We start from the raw sequence: 8,773 nt of genomic DNA, 5'->3' as shown, positions 1-8,773 counted from the left end.
ATTGTTGAATTGAGTGGGTATTTTAATGAGCACTCGTATCCGGTTGTAAAAAGTTGTAAAAGTAGCATAAGCAGCGCGCCTTAAACTTACAAGGAGCCACTTGGCACCCTGAAAAACTGACAACTACACCACGCACCAATGTATAAAAGTATACACTCCGTAGCAGCTGTCAGAAGTTGCCCTAGTGCTTTTTAATCCTTGCAAACATAATTAGGTTGTGCATTTGAAAGACGCCGTCGCGATCGTCCCGGAGATGGAATACGACTACACCTTGTCGTTTTGTGTGCCAGCCTCCTCGCATACGCGCATGCACTCGCGCAGTGTTCGAAATCTGTTCGCGTTTCCACCACACCCTCCGTACACAAATCTTCGGCACCTGCCGAACAAACTGTCGTAGAAGTAGAGCGCATAATGTTCGTAGCAGTTTCCCGAACTGGGGGGCAGAGAGCAGAGCCTTCGCCTCCTTTGGGCGCCGGTGACTGCAAAGGAAGGACCAGGGTAAGGGAGCGTGTGATTCTCGCATAGATAAACAAGTGCGGGAAAAAATAACACCGACACGTGCTAGTCGAGACTGCCGATTTGATATTATGTCAAATGAGCAAAGTTTACGCTGTCACACAAAGCGTAACGTGTATAAGTAAACATGAATCATCAGCCACATAAATACGCCCCAGAACCCATAAGGGCCTGCAGCGTAAGAGCACAAAGAGATATTCAAAATATCAGCAGCAAGCGTTGCTCATTCAGTGGTAGCTTACCACATGTGTTTTGAAATTTTACAAAAGCTCTCAAAACTGCGCAGGATAACATGCATAATATCAAATAGCACAACTACCACTCTAAGATTCGATTACATGTGCCATTACGTGATACTACATTTCGTTCGATGCCACGCGCAAGTGGTCCATGCAGAGCAAACATTGCGTTTTTCTGCGCAGCGAATCATTTAGCGCACGGCCGGTCAGCGAGGCCTGTACAAATAGCAAAAAGGCTCGTAAAAGCAAATTACGCTCAAGTACTGGGGACACGTTGTTTACACTAGCGAAGGAGAATCGCGAGCGCGTATCGAGTAAACAATGCCAGTACGACTCACGAGCTATTCCAGCCGCAAGCACGAGCAAGACAACCAAGGCAGCCGAGCGCAGCATCGCGGGTACTTCGGGCACTTCTTAACAGGGGGATACTTGATGTGCCACCCCGTACTACAACACGAAACGCGCGGGCTCAGGCTGAGAAGACCCTGTCCAAAGCTGTTGGCACAAGTGCGCCCAGAGTGTAGAAACACGAACTGCGTTCTTTCGGCAGCGGAACCAGTGCCACCGACGGGGTCTGATCCGTCACCACCAATGTTCGCGTGCTGCGAAGGCATTAGCGGCGCGCACGGCGAGAGTCGGCTCAGTTACAATGAGAGCCGGTCGTGCGACCTACTCAAATTTCGACGTGTCCGTTGTGAGGTACAAAGAATTCATTTTTTTTTTTTGCGTGGTCATTTTTTGAAACTTCCGGCAATGGAGCGTGCGCTTACGGGGAGATGGATGGAAGCGCTTGGCCGCCGAATGCTAGCGATGTACGTCCTTTTCTCAGTGCGAGTTGCGCAGCAAATTACCACGCTGTCTAGTTTATTGCCATTTGTAAATAGCACGCTGTTGTGCAAACGAGCAGCATTCATAGCACTGAGAGCCGAGGTGCAGACGCCGTTCAAAACAGGATGACATGCTTTAAAAAGGTAACGTCTATTTTTCTTGCTTTTTTTTCGCTTCTCTTGATTCCTCGCTTACTCATTTGTTTCTTTGTTTCTTTGTTTTGTTTTTTCACTAGTCCGATTGCTTTTAACATATAAAGGTTAGAAATCTGCTGTTCAAGGGTACGGAAACATCTGTTTTGGCTAACGAAAAACAGCTTTTGCACCATTTGCTAGTCGAGCTGAACTTTGGTCTTACAGTGAGCAATGAAACCAGGGAAAGGCGAATCGCGCTCTCAAGCCGCTATGAATATTACGCATAGGTAAGTTGGTGTGTTCGGCGCTGTTCAATCCAAGTGCGAATATTTGTGGTCGAACTTGGACAACGCAACTGTGGCCAGCGCTACGACTTTGCTACCATGGTAGTGCGAGCAGCAGCTAAGTTTCGTTATACGAGATTCATTATTGCTCCAGCACGTATAATGAAGCTTTATTCTCGAAGTTGAAATCAGTTTACTCATGGCGTAAAGCTTAAAAGCTGTATCCAAACTATTTGTGCGCGACCAGCCGATAGTGCCAATACAGTATATAATTCCTTCACGTCCTGTTAGAGGCAGACTGTAATGCATGACGTCAGGGAGATGTGGCGACGCCGCAGTCACATTCCGTCCATGCAGAAAAAAATATATTGACTGTCTCTACTGGGCTGACGTAAATATCCTCTGAAGGAAAGGTTCATAGATGGGACCAAGTTTTCAAAAGTTACCTGGTCTAAGCGGCCGCTGGAAATTTAGAGGACTGTGAACTGTTGTGGTCAGTTCTTTTGGCCTGCACATTACCGATTCTACTTACCGTGAGCTGCAATTTAGTATTCAGACCTTTAGTGCCGTTCAGTAGGGCGCCAAGAAATGACTACCGATAAACATTAGGTAGATGCAGAGATGGGAAATCGGGCCGAAAGATCTGCTTAATAAAGAAAAGAAGAAACAGCGCTGAAACATGACTTTGAACTACAAATTGAGTGATCGGGTACACTATAATCGGTGGTGTACTATGCCTACTCGTTTACAACCATGCAGCTTGGATATTGAGTACTGCACCACATCATTCAAAAGGCCCCTTCTGAAGCATTGGCCACCAAAAAGCCGTTGATGCACATGCGCGAGGTGGGTCGAAATTAACGAGATTTCTTGCCTCTCTGAGTTGATTATTCTTTTCTTTTTTTTTAAACACGAGGACTGCGGCTCACGACGAAAGCGGCTCCCGCGTCCTTCGTGGCGGTGATTAATGCAGTTCCCGTTGCGTCGGCAGGCGCCCGTTTACCTTCGTACGCCTACGAACCATAAGCCCGGATTTAGCAGGCTTTCACAAACATTAATCAACGACAGCTGCGGTGGATTCTCGGTATCTGTGCTCCCTCATTTCTGTGCGTAAAAAGGTCGGGCGAAAATAAGAAGAAAAATAATCAGGGCCTGAGTTCATAAGCAGGCTCTACAAACCTGCAAGCCGAGACCTGCAAGCAACACTTCCGCGAACCTAATGATTGAGCGACATATTATAAATGAAAGAGCTGCACAGTTTGCTCGCTGAAAGCGGGTTTGTGTGGTTTTAGCGTTGCCTGTGTCACACGGCAAGGCAATACTGAACAGCAAGCGCTTCCCTTTTTTTTCTTTATTGTGATTGCTTTCGGGCGAATGCAAAAAAAAATTCATCAGTTTCTTTCGTGACAAAACGTCGAGGCTATTCACCCGTGCGCTTGTGTACAGCAAACCATCTGCAAAAACGCTTGACAAATAATTTTCGTTATAAACACCTCGTGTAACGCCTAAGTGGCACAGTCAGAAATGTTGTAAACCGAGACTAGACTTCAAGTTTCAAGATTTGTTTTGGTATCATACAAATGTAATAAAAAATAACGACATTGCCGACAGCAAAGTATCATTTCTTTCACGTAGAGCTGCGATAAGCATCTCTGTATATCTGCTACTTTATAGAGGCTATCAAAACAAGGGTTCACAGGAAGACGAAAGTTTAAAGTGATCAAAAGTGGCCGAGCAAGAGAATCTTCAGTCGAGCCTGGTCGAGCTAATGTTACGGCAAGGGGAATTGTCTTGGTCAGGATTTTGTATGGCTTGGCTTCCAGCAGTGGATTTCTTGTTCAGCCACTTTTGGGAAGCAGAATGTCTCGCTTACGAGTTTTTTTTTTTTTTCATTGCTACGAATGGTCACTACGACAGATCATGTTAATGTGCCAGCTTGCAGAGGTGACTTGCCTTAAGTATTTATCAGTACTGCAAGGCTAACATGAGGCTAACACAGGAGCGTTCCCGTTAACGGAAGCACAGCGCTGTAACATTTCAGAGATGCTCAGGAACAAATGCCTATATACTCATTAAAAAATTTAGAAAGAGGGGAGGGGGCGCGTACGAAGAAATCGTGACGTAACACGTAGAAAAAAATACAAAATAACATAGGTAGAAACATACATCAGGTACAGGTACAGTGTGTCACAGATGAACCTATCAGAAAATACAGCATGCACGGGAATTATGAGAAGTACACGGATTTTCCTAAACTTCATCCTTCTCACTTTAAACGTCTCCTCGACTTGGTGAAATCCGTGATTTTCAATAAAGTACTCTGTAAGAAATAATTAAATAAACATGATTAAAATCATCCACCGGCAGGATTCGAACACAGGACCTCTAGCACAGAAGCCCGACATTAAAACCATTACGCCACTGCCGCATTTAAAACAAAATTTCTAGGTATTCGGCAAGTACATCAATACAAATTGCTGCTATCAGCTAGCAATGCTCCCTTTCCCAGCGCTGCGATTTGAGCTTGCGGTTGAGATGACAAAACTTTAATTTTGACAACAGCATCCATCAATAACAACAGTGCATCGTCATAACCTAATTTCTGAAACACTTCACGCAGTTTTCTCACATTTTCGGTAGAGTAAGAGTTTACTAGTCTCGAATTTATAACAGAACTTCTTACAGCCATGCGGTTCCTCCAGATGCTGTGAAGGCCAAGGAAGATGAACGTCATCAGGTATACTGTCTTTCCCTGTAGCAAAGTAACGAATACCCGGTGGTGTTAACGGTAATTCTTTTTGTAGTTCTTTGCATAATATTCCAGAATAAGATTGCACTCCGACAGTCTAGAAACACGTTGTCTATAGATTCTGATTTCTTGCAAAATAAACAGTTCATACACCACGGTAACTATGCCGCTTCTTCATATAGCCGTGTATATACAGGCAAGGCATTCCTATGTAATTTAAACAACAATGATTTCACTCCGCCTGGTACAAACATTCGTTCCACACGTTTTAGCACGTTTCCTCTGGCCTTCGCGGTACAATAATCGATACAATGGTTCTGGGAAAATAAGGTCTAATATATCCGAGATTATCCGCTTAGATGTCAGAGTAGCCAAATATTCCATAGAAAAGTTGTGGCGAAAAATCTGAATGCCACGACCACTTCACGTAGAACTTAATTCGTTGCGTATTCGTTGCGTAGACAACTAAGTTAGGTAAAACATTGCTGAATCGGACTTGAACAGCTGCTCGCAAGAAAGGACTTGTCGTGTCTCGCAAGAACAAAAATCTAGAAACCAGTTTCTTTAAGAATAAGATTGGTAATGACAAGCCCCCCTGACCTAACTTGCGAAACAAGTTGTTACTGCTTCTTCCTTCATAATTCGACGGCCACACAAACATAGCGAATGCTTTATGGAATTTCTGAAAATTTGATCGGGGACAGCTCTGGACTTGAATGAGATACCGCAGCTTGCTTACCAACAGGATTCTGCAAATGGCCGCACGTGCGTATACTCAGAGGTCACGCCCGCCCACGTATCTTTCACATATCACTTCAGCTTTCAATTCATGCACTTTTCCATTCCATAAATCTTTGGTGTCCCGCTGAGTGGCTAACGGTACATCAAGATAAATCCTAGGCGTTAGTGTTCACTGCATGCCTCCAAAAACACGCGCTGTTGTTAGCCACCGGCCTTGGCACAAAACGACACACTTAATCAGGTTTATATTACTGCTTGTCATGTGGCAAAACTCACGCATATTTGTAATAGCAGTTCGAACACTCTCCATATAGCGTTCGCCGCCAGCATTTCCTGGTAAACATTACGGTTGCATACGCTTCAACTGCCGGGAAGCGTGAGAAGCAGTCAGGGATCTTTGAATGACATCGCGTTCCACTCATAAAGGCGAAGCTTAAACGTTCTTCTAATTTTTATATGCCATTTTAACTCCCTCGGTTATCAATGATCCAGCTCCTACGTAATCAGGAATTGAAAACAGGAGAGTGTGACACACTCTGTCGAATGCCTTTTCTAAATCAATTTGTAACATGGTGACTTTCGTAAAATCTGAGTCACTATATTCAAGTATGCTGTGAGTCACGCGGATATTAGTAAATGTAGACCTACTTCTTATCCCGCAGGCCTGATGTGGTCCTACTAAAGCACAAATAGTCCCTTGTAGTCTCCGCGCAAATATCTTCATTAAAACTTTATAATCTACGTTTGTCAGCGTGCTAAGCCTGTAGCCCGTGACTTTGTTAAATTTATTCGGGCCATCGCCTTTTTGGTATTAAGACTTCATACTTGCTTTTAAAATACGGTGGCAGACGACCTGCTTGATACGCCTCCCTAAAACACGTTGTAATACGATGGCTACCTGCGAGCAGGCGGCCTTGTAAAAAGCTGCAGTTAAGCCGTCCCATCCACGCGATTTTTCAGGCTTAAGGTCTTTAATGGTCATTTCAATTTCCCTTGCTGTCATATCTACTGATAATCTTTTTTTTTTCTTTGGCGTCTAACCTAAATAGAGTGGTAAGAAAATGGCCCTAGTAGCCAGGCTTGCTGGGTATTCTACACTACAGGAGTTCTCTGTAATATTCCTTAAAGGTGTAATTAATTTCTTCTGCATCTCTAGATATTTCCCTTTGTATTCAATCTCAAACATTTCGTTTCTCCTCGCATACTTTTTTCCCAGTTCCCAAAGCACGCTTTCTTGGCATTTCATCAAGCACGATCTTTTCCGTTCGTGCGCGAACAAGTGCGCCACGGCATATTTCCTTGGCTATAGCCTCAATTTTATTTTTTGTTTCTCTTATTTCTTCCATAAAGGTGTCTCGCGTTGCGATTTCAGCATCCACCAATTATTGCAGCATTTCTTTTTTCTGTTATTTTCTTCCTGGCGCTCTTTAAAACGTATTTCCATATATATACGCTTGCTCTATGGCGTTCATTTTTGCGGCTTCTTTAAACCTCTCCCAGTTCTTACCCCATCCTCTTTCACGGTAACTATTTCACAGTAACAGCGATTTCTATACGTACACTTTTTTTAGAAATTGATCTTCCTTTAAGAGTTTCGCGTTTAATTTTCATGTTTCCCACTTTGATTCAAGTTTTAGGGTGACCTTTTTTCACCATTGTGAACGCTACTAAATAATGAGGTTATCATCCCACAGTGTGGCAATTTCTGGCGAAACATAGGCTCTGTCTAACCTTGCATGATTATTGCCTTAAAAATGACTATAATGCGGATTATTGCGTCCATTCGCGTAATTTTCAATGACCTCCAACAGAGCTCTTCCAATGGCCTCCCTGTGGAACACAACGCTCCTATCAGCCCAGTATCCGTCACTGCAACGATCGTCCGAGTTCAAAACACAATTGAAATCTCCTAACACTATCAAACATCTGTCTGTTTTCATGTACTGCGATACTTCTTGAAAGAAGCTTAGCCAGTCATTCACTTCTGTTGGTGCGTACACACATAATATCCGAAATTTCATGTTGCAATATACAAAATTGCACAGCACGAATCGTCCACGCTGACAACTTGTAACTGTTTCTCCCACTATGCCCGAACCTTTTTTAAAGAGATAGCGAACATTTGCGGCCGAGATTTTTAGCCTAAAAGATTGGGTGCTGAAATTGGTTGGCACAACTTTGTTTTTAGGCATAGACTAGCGGAAAAAAATAAATTTCATGCATTTTTCACAAAATGCCGTAAACTATAGAAGAAGCGACGTTCTTGGGGCGTTGTCTGTGCCGGATACCGGCGAGCCAGCCATCGCCCGCGTCTCTCCACCCGCATGGACGGCGCCGGACTGCAGCGAACGACGTCTCAAATGCGCAGTTGCTCGCGACCGCATACTTCTTTTCGCAACCGCAGCATGCGCACAAGCCTTAAAAATCGCCGTTTGTGTTGTGTGCTGCTATGTAATGTGATGGGTGAAGCACCTGGCACAGCGGAGGAGAATGACTCTACGCTGCTGCGCGCAAGAGTGGGGGAAAAGTATTGTCGGGAGAGGCAAGCCGTGTCGTACCTTTCCGGCAGAGCCGACGCTTCGAAGGATACGAATTCGTGCTGGTCACTCGTCGCGAGCAGACACTTTGTCCTCCGGACACTTCGGGGACAGTGACTATCAGACGAGCATTTCACCAATAAGGCAGCGGCTAAAGCCGGACGCTATTCCTTCCATTTTCTCCAGAAAGCGGAAAGAAGAAAGGAACAGAACACGCGGGGGTGCATTCGAGAAGCGAAGCCGAAGGGAGTTATGCTTTGTAGTTCTTTATTGCACAGCGAAAAAACGAAGACGACATTGGCGGCAAGAGTAATACACCGGTGAGGGCCCCATCAATTAACAACTTTCACAAACCGAGCGTCCTTCTCGGAACACAGGTTGAACGGGCACCCGAGACGTTGTTCGCGTTGGTCACTGCGTCGCCTACCCTTCTCGGGTGAGCGAGCTAACCTTTGCGTTGGGGCGTACTTTCCTTTCTTGACCCGGGTCACGACCGGATAGCCATCCGCTGCGGCTCCAATCGTTGAAGATTGTTCGCTGGGGTCTCTTCATCTGCAGCATCACTTCGGTGCCGCTTGGGAGGTGTGGCCGGCTCCTTAGTGGCCTTTTCATCCGGCGTCTCATATGTAGTCTCTGGCTCTGCGTCCATCTCCACGTTCAAGGCGTCACACACATAATCCACTTCTTCGGGTACAGGCGGTGTCTTCTCGTCTTCATTCATCCTTCTTTGTCTCTGCTTTCATGT

At 45.0% G+C, this 8,773-nt stretch overlaps 1 long non-coding RNA gene across 1 annotated transcript in view; it reads right to left on the bottom strand.

The window, feature by feature from the left end:
* Nucleotides 1-20: 20 nt before the first annotated feature.
* The window catches only part of LOC140218506 (uncharacterized), a 276,906-nt gene continuing 268,153 nt past the window's right edge, over nt 21-8,773 (bottom strand). Inside the window, exon 3 of the long non-coding RNA XR_011894786.1 lies at nt 21-479. This is a non-coding gene — a long non-coding RNA (uncharacterized lncRNA). The remainder of the gene's footprint in view (nt 480-8,773) is intronic.

Source organism: Dermacentor andersoni, chromosome 5 (genome assembly GCF_023375885.2).
Source record: "Dermacentor andersoni chromosome 5, qqDerAnde1_hic_scaffold, whole genome shotgun sequence".
Lineage (NCBI taxonomy): Eukaryota > Metazoa > Arthropoda > Arachnida > Ixodida > Ixodidae > Dermacentor > Dermacentor andersoni.
This window is presented reverse-complemented; position numbering and strand designations above follow the sequence as displayed.